Consider the following 17,319-nt stretch of genomic DNA (forward strand, 5'->3'; position numbering starts at 1 on the left):
GAAAACTCAGTATTACTACGTATCTAGGGTGTAGTGGTTATCACGTCCGCTTTACACGCGGAAGGTCCCATGTTCGAGCCCTGATAGATACATATTTTGTCCATCGTGATTGGGCATAAAAAAGCTAGGTCTCTTGGAAAGCTCAGTATTACTACGTATCTATGGTGTAGTGGTTATCACGTCCGCTTTACACGGGGAAGGTCCCAGGTTCGAGCCCTGGTAGACACATATTTTGTCCATCGTGATTGGGCATAAAAAAGCTAGGTCTATTGGAAATTTCAGCATTACTACGTATCTATGTTGTAGTGGCTATCACGTCCGCTTTAAAAGCGGAAGGTCCCAGGTTCGAGCCCAGGTAGATACATATTTTGACCATCGTGATTGGGCATAAAAATTAGCTAGATCTCTCGGAAAACTCAGTATTACTACTTATATATGGTGTAGCGGTTATCACGTCCGCCTAACACGTGCAAGGTCCCAGGTTCGAGCCCTGTTAGATACATATTTTGACCATCGTGATAGGACATAAAAAAAGCTAGGTCTCTTGGAAAACTCAGTATTGCTACGTATCTGTGGTGTAGTGGTTATCACGTCCGCTTTACACGGGGAAGGTCCCAGGTTCGAGCCCTGCTAGACACATATTTTGTCCATCGTGATTGGGCATAAAAAAGCTAGGTCTCTTGAAAAACTCAGTATTACTACGTATCTAGGGTGTAGTGGTTATCACGTCCGCTTTACACGCGGAAGGTCCCATGTTCGAGCCCTGGTAGATACATATTTTGTCCATCGTGATTGGGCATAAAAAAGCTAGGTCTCTTGGAAAACTCAGCGCTACTACGTATCTATGTTGTAGTGGTTATTACGTCCGCTTTACACGCGGAAGGTCCCAGGTTCGAGCCCTGTTAGATACATATTTTGACCATCGTGATTGGGCATAAAAATTAGCTAGATCTCTCGGAAAACTCAGCATTACGACGTATCTATGGTGTAGTGGTTATCACGTCCGCTTTACACGCGGAAGGTCCCAGGTTCGAGACCTGGTAGATACATACTTTGTCCATCGTAATTGGGCATAATAAAGCTAGTTATCTTGGAAAACTCAGTATTATTACGTATCTATGGTGTAGTGGTTATCACGTCCGCTTTACACGCGGAAGGTCCCAGGTTCGGGTCCTGGTAGATACATATTTTGACCATCGTGATAGGACATAAAAAAAGCTAGGTCTCTTGGAAAACTCAGTATTACTACGTATCTGTGGTGTAGTGGTTATCACGTCCGCCTAACACGCGGATGGTCCCAGGTTCGAGCCCTGGTAGATGCATATTTTGACCATCGTGATAGGACATAAAAAAGCTAGGTCTCTTGGAAAACTCAGTATTACTACGTATCTATGGTGTAGTGGTTATCACGTCCGCTTTACACGCGGTAGGTCCCAGGTTCAAGCCCTGGTAGATACATATTTTGACCATCGTGATTGGGCATAAAAATTAGCTAGATCTCTCGGAAAACTCAGTATTACTACGTATCTATGGTGTAGTGGTTATCACGTCCGCTTTACACGGGGAAGGTCCCAGGTTCGAGCCCTGGTAGACACATATTTTGTCCATCGTGATTGGGCATAAAAAAGCTAGGTCTATTGGAAATTTCAGCATTACTACGTATCTATGTTGTAGTGGCTATCACGTCCGCTTTACACGCGGAAGGTCCCAGGTTCGAGCCCAGGTAGATACATATTTTGACCATCGTGATTGGGCATAAAAATTAGCTAGATCTCTCGGAAAACTCAGTATTACTACTTATATATGGTGTAGCGGTTATCACGTCCGCCTAACACGTGCAAGGTCCCAGGTTCGAGCCCTGTTAGATACATATTTTGACCATCGTGATAGGACATAAAAAAAGCTAGGTCTCTTGGAAAACTCAGTATTGCTACGTATCTGTGGTGTAGTGGTTATCACGTCCGCTTTACACGGGGAAGGTCCCAGGTTCGAGCCCTGCTAGACACATATTTTGTCCATCGTGATTGGGCATAAAAAAGCTAGGTCTCTTGAAAAACTCAGTATTACTACGTATCTAGGGTGTAGTGGTTATCACGTCCGCTTTACACGCGGAAGGTCCCATGTTCGAGCCCTGGTAGATACATATTTTGTCCATCGTGATTGGGCATAAAAAAGCTAGGTCTCTTGGAAAACTCAGCGCAACTACGTATCTATGTTGTAGTGGTTATTACGTCCGCTTTACACGCGGAAGGTCCCAGGTTCGAGCCCTGTTAGATACATATTTTGACCATCGTGATTGGGCATAAAAATTAGCTAGATCTCTCGGAAAACTCAGCATTACGACGTATCTATGGTGTAGTGGTTATCACGTCCGCTTTACACGCGGAAGGTCCCAGGTTCGAGACCTGGTAGATACATACTTTGTCCATCGTAATTGGGCATAATAAAGCTAGTTATCTTGGAAAACTCAGTATTATTACGTATCTATGGTGTAGTGGTTATCACGTCCGCTTTACACGCGGAAGGTCCCAGGTTCGGGTCCTGGTAGATACATATTTTGACCATCGTGATAGGACATAAAAAAAGCTAGGTCTCTTGGAAAACTCAGTATTACTACGTATCTGTGGTGTAGTGGTTATCACGTCCGCCTAACACGCGGATGGTCCCAGGTTCGAGCCCTGGTAGATGCATATTTTGACCATCGTGATAGGACATAAAAAAGCTAGGTCTCTTGGAAAACTCAGTATTACTACGTATCTATGGTGTAGTGGTTATCACGTCCGCTTTACACGCGGTAGGTCCCAGGTTCAAGCCCTGGTAGATACATATTTTGACCATCGTGATTGGGCATAAAAATTAGCTAGATCTCTCGGAAAACTCAGTATTACTACTTATATATGGTGTAGCGGTTATCACGTCCGCCTAACACGTGCAAGGTCCCAGGTTCGAGCCCTGTTAGATACATATTTTGACCATCGTGATAGGACATAAAAAAAGCTAGGTCTCTTGGAAAACTCAGTATTGCTACGTATCTGTGGTGTAGTGGTTATCACGTCCGCTTTACACGGGGAAGGTCCCAGGTTCGAGCCCTGCTAGACACATATTTTGTCCATCGTGATTGGGCATAAAAAAGCTAGGTCTCTTGAAAAACTCAGTATTACTACGTATCTAGGGTGTAGTGGTTATCACGTCCGCTTTACACGCGGAAGGTCCCATGTTCGAGCCCTGGTAGATACATATTTTGTCCATCGTGATTGGGCATAAAAAAGCTAGGTCTCTTGGAAAACTCAGCGCTACTACGTATCTATGTTGTAGTGGTTATTACGTCCGCTTTACACGCGGAAGGTCCCAGGTTCGAGCCCTGTTAGATACATATTTTGACCATCGTGATTGGGCATAAAAATTAGCTAGATCTCTCGGAAAACTCAGCATTACGACGTATCTATGGTGTAGTGGTTATCACGTCCGCTTTACACGCGGAAGGTCCCAGGTTCGAGACCTGGTAGATACATACTTTGTCCATCGTAATTGGGCATAATAAAGCTAGTTATCTTGGAAAACTCAGTATTATTACGTATCTATGGTGTAGTGGTTATCACGTCCGCTTTACACGCGGAAGGTCCCAGGTTCGGGTCCTGGTAGATACATATTTTGACCATCGTGATAGGACATAAAAAAAGCTAGGTCTCTTGGAAAACTCAGTATTACTACGTATCTGTGGTGTAGTGGTTATCACGTCCGCCTAACACGCGGATGGTCCCAGGTTCGAGCCCTGGTAGATGCATATTTTGACCATCGTGATAGGACATAAAAAAGCTAGGTCTCTTGGAAAACTCAGTATTACTACGTATCTATGGTGTAGTGGTTATCACGTCCGCTTTACACGCGGTAGGTCCCAGGTTCAAGCCCTGGTAGATACATATTTTGACCATCGTGATTGGGCATAAAAATTAGCTAGATCTCTCGGAAAACTCAGTATTACTACGTATCTATGGTGTAGTGGTTATCACGTCCGCTTTACACGGGGAAGGTCCCAGGTTCGAGCCCTGGTAGACACATATTTTGTCCATCGTGATTGGGCATAAAAAAGCTAGGTCTATTGGAAATTTCAGCATTACTACGTATCTATGTTGTAGTGGCTATCACGTCCGCTTTACACGCGGAAGGTCCCAGGTTCGAGCCCAGGTAGATACATATTTTGACCATCGTGATTGGGCATAAAAATTAGCTAGATCTCTCGGAAAACTCAGTATTACTACTTATATATGGTGTAGCGGTTATCACGTCCGCCTAACACGTGCAAGGTCCCAGGTTCGAGCCCTGTTAGATACATATTTTGACCATCGTGATAGGACATAAAAAAAGCTAGGTCTCTTGGAAAACTCAGTATTGCTACGTATCTGTGGTGTAGTGGTTATCACGTCCGCTTTACACGGGGAAGGTCCCAGGTTCGAGCCCTGCTAGACACATATTTTGTCCATCGTGATTGGGCATAAAAAAGCTAGGTCTCTTGAAAAACTCAGTATTACTACGTATCTAGGGTGTAGTGGTTATCACGTCCGCTTTACACGCGGAAGGTCCCATGTTCGAGCCCTGGTAGATACATATTTTGTCCATCGTGATTGGGCATAAAAAAGCTAGGTCTCTTGGAAAACTCAGCGCAACTACGTATCTATGTTGTAGTGGTTATTACGTCCGCTTTACACGCGGAAGGTCCCAGGTTCGAGCCCTGTTAGATACATATTTTGACCATCGTGATTGGGCATAAAAATTAGCTAGATCTCTCGGAAAACTCAGCATTACGACGTATCTATGGTGTAGTGGTTATCACGTCCGCTTTACACGCGGAAGGTCCCAGGTTCGAGACCTGGTAGATACATACTTTGTCCATCGTAATTGGGCATAATAAAGCTAGTTATCTTGGAAAACTCAGTATTATTACGTATCTATGGTGTAGTGGTTATCACGTCCGCTTTACACGCGGAAGGTCCCAGGTTCGGGTCCTGGTAGATACATATTTTGACCATCGTGATAGGACATAAAAAAAGCTAGGTCTCTTGGAAAACTCAGTATTACTACGTATCTGTGGTGTAGTGGTTATCACGTCCGCCTAACACGCGGATGGTCCCAGGTTCGAGCCCTGGTAGATGCATATTTTGACCATCGTGATAGGACATAAAAAAGCTAGGTCTCTTGGAAAACTCAGTATTACTACGTATCTATGGTGTAGTGGTTATCACGTCCGCTTTACACGCGGTAGGTCCCAGGTTCAAGCCCTGGTAGATACATATTTTGACCATCGTGATTGGGCATAAAAATTAGCTAGATCTCTCGGAAAACTCAGTATTACTACTTATATATGGTGTAGCGGTTATCACGTCCGCCTAACACGTGCAAGGTCCCAGGTTCGAGCCCTGTTAGATACATATTTTGTCCATCGTGATTGGGCATAAAAAAGCTAGGTCTCTTGGAAAACTCAGCATTACGACGTATCTATGGTGTAGTGGTTATCACGTCCGCTTTACTCGCGGAAGGTCCCAGGTTCGGGTCCTGGTAGATACATATTTTGACCATCGTGATAGGACATAAAAAAGCTAGGTCTCTTGGAAAACTCAGTATTACTACGTATCTAGGGTGTAGTGGTTATCACGTCCGCTTTACACGCGGAAGGTCCCATGTTCGACCCTGATAGATACATATTTTGTCCATCGTGATTGGGCATAAAAAAGCTAGGTCTCTTGGAAAGCTCAGTATTACTACGTATCTATGGTGTAGTGGTTATCACGTCCGCTTTACACGGGGAAGGTCCCAGGTTCGAGCCCTGGTAGACACATATTTTGTCCATCGTGATTGGGCATAAAAAAGCTAGGTCTATTGGAAATTTCAGCATTACTACGTATCTATGTTGTAGTGGCTATCACGTCCGCTTTACACGCGGAAGGTCCCAGGTTCGAGCCCTGGTAGATACATATTTTGACCATCGTGATAGGACATAAAAAAAGCTAGGTCTCTTGGAAAACTCAGTATTACTACGTATCTAGGGTGTAGTGGTTATCACGTCCGCTTTACACGCGGAAGGTCCCATGTTCGAGCCCTGGTAGATACATATTTTGTCCATCGTGATTGGGCATAAAAAAGCTAGGTCTCTTGGAAAGCTCAGTATTACTACGTATCTATGTTGTAGTGGTTATCACGTCCGCTTTACACGGGGAAGGTCCCAGGTTCGAGCCCTGGTAGACACATATTTTGTCCATCGTGATTGGGCATAAAAAAGCTAGGTCTATTGGAAATTTCAGCATTACTACGTATCTATGTTGTAGTGGCTATCACGTCCGCTTTACACGCGGAAGGTCCCAGGTTCGAGCCCTGGTAGATACATATTTTGACCATCGTGATAGGACATAAAAAAAGCTAGGTCTCTTGGAAAACTCAGTATTACTACGTATCTAGGGTGTAGTGGTTATCACGTCCGCCTAACACGTGCAAGGTCCCAGGTTCGAGCCCTGTTAGATACATATTTGTCCATCGTGATTGGGCTTAAAAAAGCAAGATCTCTCGGAAAACTCAGCATTACTACGTATTTATGGTGTAGTGGTTATCACGTCCGCTTTACACGCGGAAGGTCCCAGGTTCGAGCCCTGTTAGATACATATTTTGACCATCGTGATTGGGCATAAAAATTAGCTAGATCTCTCGGAAAACTCAGTATTACTACTTATATATGGTGTAGCGGTTATCACCTCCGCCTAACACGTGCAAGGTCCCAGGTTCGAGCCCTGTTAGATACATATTTTGTCCATCGTGATTGGGCATAAAAAAGCTAGGTCTCTTGGAAAACTCAGCATTACGACGTATCTATGGTGTAGTGGTTATCACGTCCGCTTTACTCGCGGAAGGTCCCAGGTTCGGGTCCTGGTAGATACATATTTTGACCATCGTGATAGGACATAAAAAAAGCTAGGTCTCTTGGAAAACTCAGTATTACTACGTATCTAGGGTGTAGTGGTTATCACGTCCGCTTTACACGCGGAAGGTCCCATGTTCGAGCCCTGGTAGATCCATGTTTTGTCCATCGTGATTGGGCATAAAAATTAGCTAGATCTCTCTGAAAACTCAGTATTACTACTTATATATGGTGGAGTGGTTATCACGTCCGCCTAACACGTGCAAGGTCCCAGGTTCGAGCCCTGTTAGATACATATTTGTCCATCGTGATAGGACATAAAAAAGCTAGGTCTCTTGGAAAACTCAGTATTACTACGTATCTATGGTGTAGTGGTTATCACGTCCGCTTTACACGCGGTAGGTCCCAGGTTCAAGCCCTGGTAGATACATATTTTGACCATCGTGATTGGGCATAAAAATTAGCTAGATCTCTCGGAAAACTCAGTATTACTACTTATATATGGTGTAGCGGTTATCACGTCCGCCTAACACGTGCAAGGTCGCAGGTTCGAGCCCTGTTAGATACATATTTTGTCCATCGTGATTGGGCATAAAAAAGCTAGGTCTCTTGGAAAACTCAGCATTACGACGTATCTATGGTGTAGTGGTTATCACGTCCGCTTTACTCGCGGAAGGTCCCAGGTTCGAGCCCTGGTAGACACATATTTTGTCCATCGTGATTGGGCATAAAAAAGCTAGGTCTATTGGAAATTTCAGCATTACTACGTATCTATGTTGTAGTGGCTATCACGTCCGCTTTACACGCGGAAGGTCCCAGGTTCGAGCCCTGGTAAATACATATTTTGACCATCGTGATAGGACATAAAAAAAGCTAGGTCTCTTGGAAAACTCAGTATTACTACGTATCTAGGGTGTAGTGGTTATCACGTCCGCTTTACACGCGGAAGGTCCCATGTTCGAGCCCTGGTAGATACATATTTTGTCCATCGTGATTGGGCATAAAAAAGCTAGGTCTCTTGGAAAGCTCAGTATTACTACGTATCTATGTTGTAGTGGTTATCACGTCTGCTTTACACGGGGAAGGTCCCAGGTTCGAGCCCTGGTAGACACATATTTTGTCCATCGTGATTGGGCATAAAAAAGCTAGGTCTATTGGAAATTTCAGCATTACTACGTATCTATGTTGTAGTGGTTATCACGTCCGCTTTACACGCGGAAGGTCCCATGTTCGAGCCCTGGTAGATCCATGTTTTGTCCATCGTGATTGGGCATAAAAATTAGCTAGATCTCTCTGAAAACTCAGTATTACTACTTATATATGGTGGAGTGGTTATCACGTCCGCCTAACACGTGCAAGGTCCCAGGTTCGAGCCCTGTTAGATACATATTTGTGCATCGTGATTGGGCTTAAAAAAGCAAGATCTCTCGGAAAACTCAGCATTACTACGTATTTATGGTGTAGTGGTTATCACGTCCGCTTTACACGCGGAAGGTCCCAGGTTCGAGCCCTGTTAGATACATATTTTGACCATCGTGATTGGGCATAAAAATTAGCTAGATCTCTCGGAAAACTCAGTATTACTACTTATATATTGTGTAGCGGTTATCACGTCCGCCTAACACGTGCAAGGTCCCAGGTTCGAGCCCTGTTAGATACATATTTTGTCCATCGTGATTGGGCATAAAAAAGCTAGGTCTCTCGGAAAACTCAGCATTACGACGTATCTATGGTGTAGTGGTTATCACGTCCGCTTTACTCGCGGAAGGTCCCAGGTTCGGGTCCTGGTAGATACATATTTTGACCATCGTGATAGGACATAAAAAAGCTAGGTCTCTTGGAAAACTCAGTATTACTACGTATCTAGGGTGTAGTGGTTATCACGTCCGCTTTACAGGCGGAAGGTCCCATGTTCGAGCCCTGATAGATACATATTTTGTCCATCGTGATTGGGCATAAAAAAGCTAGGTCTCTCGGAAAACTCAGCATTACGACGTATCTATGGTGTAGTGGTTATCACGTCCGCTTTACTCGCGGAAGGTCCCAGGTTCGGGTCCTGGTAGATACATATTTTGACCATCGTGATAGGACATAAAAAAAGCTAGGTCTCTTGGAAAACTCAGTATTACTACGTATCTAGGGTGTAGTGGTTATCACGTCCGCTTTACAGGCGGAAGGTCCCATGTTCGAGCCCTGATAGATACATATTTTGTCCATCGTGATTGGGCATAAAAAAGCTAGGTCTCTTGGAAAGCTCAGTATTACTACGTATCTATGGTGTAGTGGTTATCACGTCCGCTTTACACGGGGAACGTCCCAGGTTCGAGCCCTGGTAGACACATATTTTGTCCATCGTGATTGGGCATAAAAAAGCTAGGTCTATTGAAAATTTCAGCATTACTACGTATCTATGTTGTAGTGGCTATCACGTCCGCTTTACACGCGGAAGGTCCCAGGTTCGAGCCCTGGTAGATACATATTTTGACCATCGTGATAGGACATAAAAAAAGCTAGGTCTCTTGGAAAACTCAGTATTACTACGTATCTAGGGTGTAGTGATTATCACGTCCGCTTTACACGCGGAAGGTCCCATGTTCGAGCCCTGGTAGATACATATTTTGTCCATCGTGATTGGGCATAAAAAAGCTAGGTCTCTTGGAAAGCTCAGTATTACTACGTATCTATGTTGTAGTGGTTATCACGTCCGCTTTACACGGGGAAGGTCCCAGGTTCGAGCCCTGGAAGACACATATTTTGTCCATCGTGATTGGGCATAAAAAAGCTAGGTCTCTTGGAAAACTCAGTATTACTACGTATCTAGGGTGTAGTGGTTATCACGTCCGCTTTACACGCGGAAGGTCCCATGTTCGAGCCCTGGTAGATACATATTTTGTCCATCGTGATTGGGCATAAAAAAGCTAGGTCTCTTGGAAAGCTCAGTATTACTACGTATCTATGTTGTAGTGGTTATCACGTCCGCTTTACACGGGGAAGGTCCCAGGTTCGAGCCCTGGTAGACACATATTTTGTCCATCGTGATTGGGCATAAAAAAGCTAGGTCTATTGGAAATTTCAGCATTACTACGTATCTATGTTGTAGTGGTTATCACGTCCGCTTTACACGCGGAAAGTCCCAGGTTCGAGCCCTGGTAGATACATATTTTGTCCATCGTGATTGGGCATAAAAAAGCTAGGTCTATTGGAAATTTCAGCATTACTACGTATCTATGTTGTAGTGGTTATCACGTCCGCTTTACACGCGGAAGGTCCCATGTTCGAGCCCTGGTAGATCCATGTTTTGTCCATCGTGATTGGGCATAAAAATTAGCTAGATCTCTCTGAAAACTCAGTATTACTACTTATATATGGTGGAGTGGTTATCACGTCCGCCTAACACGTGCAAGGTCCCAGGTTCGAGCGCTGTTAGATACATATTTGTCCATCGTGATTGGGCTTAAAAAAGCAAGATCTCTCGGAAAACTCAGCATTACTACGTATTTATGGTGTAGTGGTTATCACGCCCGCTTTACACGCGGAAGGTCCCAGGTTCGAGCCCTGGTAGATACATATTTTGACCATCGTGATAGGACACAAAAAAGCTAGGTCTCTTGGAAAGCTCAGTATTACTACGTATCTATGTTGTAGTGGTTATCACGTCCGCTTTACACGGGGAAGGTCCCAGGTTCGAGCCCTGGTAGACACATATTTTGTCCATCGTGATTGGGCATAAAAAAGCTAGGTCTATTTGAAATTTCAGCATTACTACGTATCTATGTTGTAGTGGTTATCACGTCCGCTTTACACGCGGAAGGTCCCATGTTCGAGCCCTGGTAGATCCATGTTTTGTCCATCGTGATTGGGCATAAAAATTAGCTAGATCTCTCTGAAAACTCAGTATTACTACTTATATATGGTGGAGTGGTTATCACGTCCGCCTAACACGTGCAAGGTCCCAGGTTCGAGCCCTGTTAGATACATATTTGTCCATCGTGATTGGGCTTAAAAAAGCAAGATCTCTCGGAAAACTCAGCATTACTACGTATTTATGGTGTAGTGGTTATCACGTCCGCTTTACACGCGGAAGGTCCCAGGTTCGAGCCCTGTTAGATACATATTTTGACCATCGTGATTGGGCATAAAAATTAGCTAAATCTCTCGGAAAACTCAGTATTACTACTTATATATTGTGTAGCGGTTATCACGTCCGCCTAACACGTGCAAGGTCCCAGGTTCGAGCCCTGTTAGATACATATTTTGTCCATCGTGATTGGGCATAAAAAAGCTAGGTCTCTTGGAAAACTCAGCATTACGACGTATCTATGGTGTAGTGGTTATCACGTCCGCTTTACTCGCGGAAGGTCCCAGGTTCGGGTCCTGGTAGATACATATTTTGACCATCGTGATAGGACATAAAAAAAGCTAGGTCTCTTGGAAAACTCAGTATTACTACGTATCTAGGGTGTAGTGGTTATCACGTCCGCTTTACACGCGGAAGGTCCCATGTTCGACCCTGATAGATACATATTTTGTCCATCGTGATTGGGCATAAAAAAGCTAGGTCTCTTGGAAAGCTCAGTATTACTACGTATCTATGGTGTAGTGGTTATCACGTCCGCTTTACACGGGGAAGGTCCCAGGTTCGAGCCCTGGTAGACACATATTTTGTCCATCGTGATTGGGCATAAAAAAGCTAGGTCTATTGGAAATTTCAGCATTACTACGTATCTATGTTGTAGTGGCTATCACGTCCGCTTTACACGCGGAAGGTCCCAGGTTCGAGCCCTGGTAGATACATATTTTGACCATCGTGATAGGACATAAAAAAAGCTAGGTCTCTTGGAAAACTCAGTATTACTACGTATCTAGGGTGTAGTGGTTATCACGTCCGCTTTACACGCGGAAGGTCCCATGTTCGAGCCCTGGTAGATACATATTTTGTCCATCGTGATTGGGCATAAAAAAGCTAGGTCTCTTGGAAAGCTCAGTATTACTACGTATCTATGTTGTAGTGGTTATCACGTCCGCTTTACACGGGGAAGGTCCCAGGTTCGAGCCCTGGTAGACACATATTTTGTCCATCGTGATTGGGCATAAAAAAGCTAGGTCTATTGGAAATTTCAGCATTACTACGTATCTATGTTGTAGTGGTTATCACGTCCGCTTTACACGCGGAAGGTCCCATGTTCGAGCCCTGGTAGATCCATGTTTTGTCCATCGTGATTGGGCATAAAAATTAGCTAGATCTCTCTGAAAACTCAGTATTACTACTTATATATGGTGGAGTGGTTATCACGTCCGCCTAACACGTGCAAGGTCCCAGGTTCGAGCCCTGTTAGATACATATTTGTCCATCGTGATTGGGCTTAAAAAAGCAAGATCTCTCGGAAAACTCAGCATTACTACGTATTTATGGTGTAGTGGTTATCACGTCCGCTTTACACGCGGAAGGTCCCAGGTTCGAGCCCTGTTAGATACATATTTTGACCATCGTGATTGGGCATAAAAATTAGCTAGATCTCTCGGAAAACTCAGTATTACTACTTATATATGGTGTAGCGGTTATCACCTCCGCCTAACACGTGCAAGGTCCCAGGTTCGAGCCCTGTTAGATACATATTTTGTCCATCGTGATTGGGCATAAAAAAGCTTGGTCTCTTGGAAAACTCAGCATTACGACGTATCTATGGTGTAGTGGTTATCACGTCCGCTTTACTCGCGGAAGGTCCCAGGTTCGGGTCCTGGTAGATACATATTTTGACCATCGTGATAGGACATAAAAAAAGCTAGGTCTCTTGGAAAACTCAGTATTACTACGTATCTAGGGTGTAGTGGTTATCACGTCCGCTTTACACGCGGAAGGTCCCATGTTCGAGCCCTGGTAGATCCATGTTTTGTCCATCGTGATTGGGCATAAAAATTAGCTAGATCTCTCTGAAAACTCAGTATTACTACTTATATATGGTGGAGTGGTTATCACGTCCGCCTAACACGTGCAAGGTCCCAGGTTCGAGCCCTGTTAGATACATATTTGTCCATCGTGATAGGACATAAAAAAGCTAGGTCTCTTGGAAAACACAGTATTACTACGTATCTATGGTGTAGTGGTTATCACGTCCGCTTTACACGCGGTAGGTCCCAGGTTCAAGCCCTGGTAGATATATATTTTGACCATCGTGATTGGGCATAAAAATTAGCTAGATCTCTCGGAAAACTCAGTATTACTACTTATATATGGTGTAGCGGTTATCACGTCCGCCTAACACGTGCAAGGTCCCAGGTTCGAGCCCTGTTAGATACATATTTTGTCCATCGTGATTGGGCATAAAAAAGCTAGGTCTCTCGGAAAACTTAGCATTACGACGTATCTATGGTGTAGTGGTTATCACGTCCGCTTTACTCGCGGAAGGTCCCAGGTTCGAGCCCTGGTAGACACATATTTTGTCCATCGTGATTGGGCATAAAAAAGCTAGGTCTATTGGAAATTTCAGCATTACTACGTATCTATGTTGTAGTGGCTATCACGTCCGCTTTACACGCGGAAGGTCCCAGGTTCGAGCCCTGGTAGATACATATTTTGACCATCGTGATAGGACATAAAAAAAGCTAGGTCTCTTGGAAAACTCAGTATTACTACGTATCTAGGGTGTAGTGGTTATCACGTCCGCTTTACACGCGGAAGGTCCCATGTTCGAGCCCTGGTAGATACATATTTTGACCATCGTGATAGGACATAAAAAAAGCTAGGTCTCTTGGAAAACTCAGTATTACTACGTATCTAGGGTGTAGTGGTTATCACGTCCGCTTTACAGGCGGAAGGTCCCATGTTCGAGCCCTGATAGATACATATTTTGTCCATCGTGATTGGGCATAAAAAAGCTAGGTCTATTGGAAATTTCAGCATTACTACGTATCTATGTTGTAGTGGTTATCACGTCCGCTTTACACGCGGAAGGTCCCATGTTCGAGCCCTGGTAGATCCATGTTTTGTCCATCGTGATTGGGCATAAAAATTAGCTAGATCTCTCTGAAAACTCAGTATTACTACTTATATATGGTGGAGTGGTTATCACGTCCGCCTAACACGTGCAAGGTCCCAGGTTCGAGCCCTGTTAGATACATATTTGTGCATCGTGATTGGGCTTAAAAAAGCAAGATCTCTCGGAAAACTCAGCATTACTACGTATTTATGGTGTAGTGGTTATCACGTCCGCTTTACACGCGGAAGGTCCCAGGTTCGAGCCCTGTTAGATACATATTTTGACCATCGTGATTGGGCATAAAAATTAGCTAGATCTCTCGGAAAACTCAGTATTACTACTTATATATTGTGTAGCGGTTATCACGTCCGCCTAACACGTGCAAGGTCCCAGGTTCGAGCCCTGTTAGATACATATTTTGTCCATCGTGATTGGGCATAAAAAAGCTAGGTCTCTCGGAAAACTCAGCATTACGACGTATCTATGGTGTAGTGGTTATCACGTCCGCTTTACTCGCGGAAGGTCCCAGGTTCGGGTCCTGGTAGATACATATTTTGACCATCGTGATAGGACATAAAAAAGCTAGGTCTCTTGGAAAACTCAGTATTACTACGTATCTAGGGTGTAGTGGTTATCACGTCCGCTTTACAGGCGGAAGGTCCCATGTTCGAGCCCTGATAGATACATATTTTGTCCATCGTGATTGGGCATAAAAAAGCTAGGTCTCTCGGAAAACTCAGCATTACGACGTATCTATGGTGTAGTGGTTATCACGTCCGCTTTACTCGCGGAAGGTCCCAGGTTCGGGTCCTGGTAGATACATATTTTGACCATCGTGATAGGACATAAAAAAAGCTAGGTCTCTTGGAAAACTCAGTATTACTACGTATCTAGGTTGTAGTGGTTATCACGTCCGCTTTACAGGCGGAAGGTCCCATGTTCGAGCCCTGATAGATACATATTTTGTCCATCGTGATTGGGCATAAAAAAGCTAGGTCTCTTGGAAAGCTCAGTATTACTACGTATCTATGGTGTAGTGGTTATCACGTCCGCTTTACACGGGGAACGTCCCAGGTTCGAGCCCTGGTAGACACATATTTTGTCCATCGTGATTGGGCATAAAAAAGCTAGGTCTATTGAAAATTTCAGCATTACTACGTATCTATGTTGTAGTGGCTATCACGTCCGCTTTACACGCGGAAGGTCCCAGGTTCGAGCCCTGGTAGATACATATTTTGACCATCGTGATAGGACATAAAAAAAGCTAGGTCTCTTGGAAAACTCAGTATTACTACGTATCTAGGGTGTAGTGGTTATCACGTCCGCTTTACACGCGGAAGGTCCCATGTTCGAGCCCTGGTAGATACATATTTTGTCCATCGTGATTGGGCATAAAAAAGCTAGGTCTCTTGGAAAGCTCAGTATTACTACGTATCTATGTTGTAGTGGTTATCACGTCCGCTTTACACGGGGAAGGTCCCAGGTTCGAGCCCTGGTAGACACATATTTTGTCCATCGTGATTGGGCATAAAAAAGCTAGGTCTATTGGAAATTTCAGCATTACTACGTATCTATGTTGTAGTGGTTATCACGTCCGCTTTACACGCGGAAAGTCCCAGGTTCGAGCCCTGGTAGATACATATTTTGTCCATCGTGATTGGGCATAAAAAAGCTAGGTCTATTGGAAATTTCAGCATTACTACGTATCTATGTTGTAGTGGTTATCACGTCCGCTTTACACGCGGAAGGTCCCATGTTCGAGCCCTGGTAGATCCATGTTTTGTCCATCGTGATTGGGCATAAAAAATAGCTAGATCTCTCTGAAAACTCAGTATTACTACTTATATATGGTGGAGTGGTTATCACGTCCGCCTAACACGTGCAAGGTCCCAGGTTCGAGCCCTGTTAGATACATATTTGTCCATCGTGATTGGGCTTAAAAAAGCAAGATCTCTCGGAAAACTCAGCATTACTACGTATTTATGGTGTAGTGGTTATCACGCCCGCTTTACACGCGGAAGGTCCCAGGTTCGAGCCCTGGTAGATACATATTTTGACCATCGTGATAGGACACAAAAAAGCTAGGTCTCTTGGAAAGCTCAGTATTACTACGTATCTATGTTGTAGTGGTTATCACGTCCGCTTTACACGGGGAAGGTCCCAGGTTCGAGCCCTGGTAGACACATATTTTGTCCATCGTGATTGGGCATAAAAAAGCTAGGTCTATTGGAAATTTCAGCATTACTACGTATCTATGTTGTAGTGGTTATCACGTCCGCTTTACACGCGGAAGGTCCCATGTTCGAGCCCTGGTAGATCCATGTTTTGTCCATCGTGATTGGGCATAAAAATTAGCTAGATCTCTCTGAAAACTCAGTATTACTACTTATATATGGTGGAGTGGTTATCACGTCCGCCTAACACGTGCAAGGTCCCAGGTTCGAGCCCTGTTAGATACATATTTGTCCATCGTGATTGGGCTTAAAAAAGCAAGATCTCTCGGAAAACTCAGCATTACTACGTATTTATGGTGTAGTGGTTATCACGTCCGCTTTACACGCGGAAGGTCCCAGGTTCGAGCCCTGTTAGATACATATTTTGACCATCGTGATTGGGCATAAAAATTAGCTAAATCTCTCGGAAAACTCAGTATTACTACTTATATATTGTGTAGCGGTTATCACGTCCGCCTAACACGTGCAAGGTCCCAGGTTCGAGCCCTGTTAGATACATATTTTGTCCATCGTGATTGGGCATAAAAAAGCTAGGTCTCTTGGAAAACTCAGCATTACGACGTATCTATGGTGTAGTGGTTATCACGTCCGCTTTACTCGCGGAAGGTCCCAGGTTCGGGTCCTGGTAGATACATATTTTGACCATCGTGATAGGACATAAAAAAAGCTAGGTCTCTTGGAAAACTCAGTATTACTACGTATCTAGGGTGTAGTGGTTATCACGTCCGCTTTACACGCGGAAGGTCCCATGTTCGAGCCCTGGTAGATACATATTTTGTCCATCGTGATCGGGCATAAAAAAGCTAGGTCTCTTGGAAAGCTCAGTATTACTACGTATCTATGGTGTAGTGGTTATCACGTCCGCTTTACACGGGGAAGGTCCCAGGTTCGAGCCCTGGTAGACACATATTTTGACCATCGTGATAGGACATAAAAAAAGCTAGGTCTCTTGGAAAACTCAGTATTACTACGTATCTAGGGTGTAGTGGTTATCACGTCCGCTTTACACGCGGAAGGTCCCATGTTCGAGCCCTGGTAGATACATATTTTGACCATCGTGATCGGGCATAAAAAAGCTAGGTCTCTTGGAAAGCTCAGTATTACTACGTATCTATGGTGTAGTGGTTATCACGTCCGCTTTACACGCGGAAGGTCCCATGTTCGAGCCCTGGTAGATACATATTTTGTCCATCGTGATTGGGCA

General features: G+C 44.3%; 20 non-coding genes across 20 annotated transcripts; all 20 read left to right on the forward strand.

Annotated features, from left to right (window-relative positions):
• The first annotated feature begins 976 nt into the window (after positions 1-976).
• On the forward strand, positions 977-1,049 carry TRNAV-UAC (transfer RNA valine (anticodon UAC)). The gene has a single exon. It is a non-coding gene; the product is annotated as a tRNA-Val (tRNA).
• Positions 1,050-1,112: 63 nt separating this feature from the next.
• TRNAV-UAC (transfer RNA valine (anticodon UAC)) lies at positions 1,113-1,185 on the forward strand. The gene has a single exon. It is a non-coding gene; the product is annotated as a tRNA-Val (tRNA).
• A 64-nt stretch (positions 1,186-1,249) lies between these two features.
• Positions 1,250-1,322, forward strand: TRNAV-AAC (transfer RNA valine (anticodon AAC)). The gene has a single exon. It is a non-coding gene; the product is annotated as a tRNA-Val (tRNA).
• A 63-nt stretch (positions 1,323-1,385) lies between these two features.
• TRNAV-UAC (transfer RNA valine (anticodon UAC)) lies at positions 1,386-1,458 on the forward strand. Its single transcript has one exon. It is a non-coding gene; the product is annotated as a tRNA-Val (tRNA).
• Positions 1,459-2,344: 886 nt separating this feature from the next.
• On the forward strand, positions 2,345-2,417 carry TRNAV-UAC (transfer RNA valine (anticodon UAC)). The gene has a single exon. It is a non-coding gene; the product is annotated as a tRNA-Val (tRNA).
• Positions 2,418-2,480: 63 nt separating this feature from the next.
• On the forward strand, positions 2,481-2,553 carry TRNAV-UAC (transfer RNA valine (anticodon UAC)). Its single transcript has one exon. It is a non-coding gene; the product is annotated as a tRNA-Val (tRNA).
• Positions 2,554-2,617: 64 nt separating this feature from the next.
• On the forward strand, positions 2,618-2,690 carry TRNAV-AAC (transfer RNA valine (anticodon AAC)). The gene has a single exon. It is a non-coding gene; the product is annotated as a tRNA-Val (tRNA).
• Positions 2,691-2,753: 63 nt separating this feature from the next.
• Positions 2,754-2,826, forward strand: TRNAV-UAC (transfer RNA valine (anticodon UAC)). The gene has a single exon. It is a non-coding gene; the product is annotated as a tRNA-Val (tRNA).
• Positions 2,827-3,438: 612 nt separating this feature from the next.
• On the forward strand, positions 3,439-3,511 carry TRNAV-UAC (transfer RNA valine (anticodon UAC)). The gene has a single exon. It is a non-coding gene; the product is annotated as a tRNA-Val (tRNA).
• Positions 3,512-3,574: 63 nt separating this feature from the next.
• TRNAV-UAC (transfer RNA valine (anticodon UAC)) lies at positions 3,575-3,647 on the forward strand. Its single transcript has one exon. It is a non-coding gene; the product is annotated as a tRNA-Val (tRNA).
• A 64-nt stretch (positions 3,648-3,711) lies between these two features.
• Positions 3,712-3,784, forward strand: TRNAV-AAC (transfer RNA valine (anticodon AAC)). Its single transcript has one exon. It is a non-coding gene; the product is annotated as a tRNA-Val (tRNA).
• Positions 3,785-3,847: 63 nt separating this feature from the next.
• On the forward strand, positions 3,848-3,920 carry TRNAV-UAC (transfer RNA valine (anticodon UAC)). Its single transcript has one exon. It is a non-coding gene; the product is annotated as a tRNA-Val (tRNA).
• Positions 3,921-4,806: 886 nt separating this feature from the next.
• Positions 4,807-4,879, forward strand: TRNAV-UAC (transfer RNA valine (anticodon UAC)). The gene has a single exon. It is a non-coding gene; the product is annotated as a tRNA-Val (tRNA).
• Positions 4,880-4,942: 63 nt separating this feature from the next.
• On the forward strand, positions 4,943-5,015 carry TRNAV-UAC (transfer RNA valine (anticodon UAC)). Its single transcript has one exon. It is a non-coding gene; the product is annotated as a tRNA-Val (tRNA).
• Positions 5,016-5,079: 64 nt separating this feature from the next.
• TRNAV-AAC (transfer RNA valine (anticodon AAC)) lies at positions 5,080-5,152 on the forward strand. The gene has a single exon. It is a non-coding gene; the product is annotated as a tRNA-Val (tRNA).
• Positions 5,153-5,215: 63 nt separating this feature from the next.
• TRNAV-UAC (transfer RNA valine (anticodon UAC)) lies at positions 5,216-5,288 on the forward strand. The gene has a single exon. It is a non-coding gene; the product is annotated as a tRNA-Val (tRNA).
• A 1,973-nt stretch (positions 5,289-7,261) lies between these two features.
• On the forward strand, positions 7,262-7,334 carry TRNAV-UAC (transfer RNA valine (anticodon UAC)). Its single transcript has one exon. It is a non-coding gene; the product is annotated as a tRNA-Val (tRNA).
• Positions 7,335-10,398: 3,064 nt separating this feature from the next.
• TRNAV-UAC (transfer RNA valine (anticodon UAC)) lies at positions 10,399-10,471 on the forward strand. The gene has a single exon. It is a non-coding gene; the product is annotated as a tRNA-Val (tRNA).
• Positions 10,472-15,857: 5,386 nt separating this feature from the next.
• On the forward strand, positions 15,858-15,930 carry TRNAV-UAC (transfer RNA valine (anticodon UAC)). Its single transcript has one exon. It is a non-coding gene; the product is annotated as a tRNA-Val (tRNA).
• A 1,292-nt stretch (positions 15,931-17,222) lies between these two features.
• On the forward strand, positions 17,223-17,295 carry TRNAV-UAC (transfer RNA valine (anticodon UAC)). The gene has a single exon. It is a non-coding gene; the product is annotated as a tRNA-Val (tRNA).
• Positions 17,296-17,319: the final 24 nt, after the last annotated feature.

The sequence above is a fragment of the Phalangium opilio genome, unplaced genomic scaffold (genome assembly GCF_054372755.1).
Source record: "Phalangium opilio isolate 3A_F unplaced genomic scaffold, DU_Popi_V2 ptg000013l_1, whole genome shotgun sequence".
In the NCBI taxonomy this organism is placed as follows: domain Eukaryota; kingdom Metazoa; phylum Arthropoda; class Arachnida; order Opiliones; family Phalangiidae; genus Phalangium; species Phalangium opilio.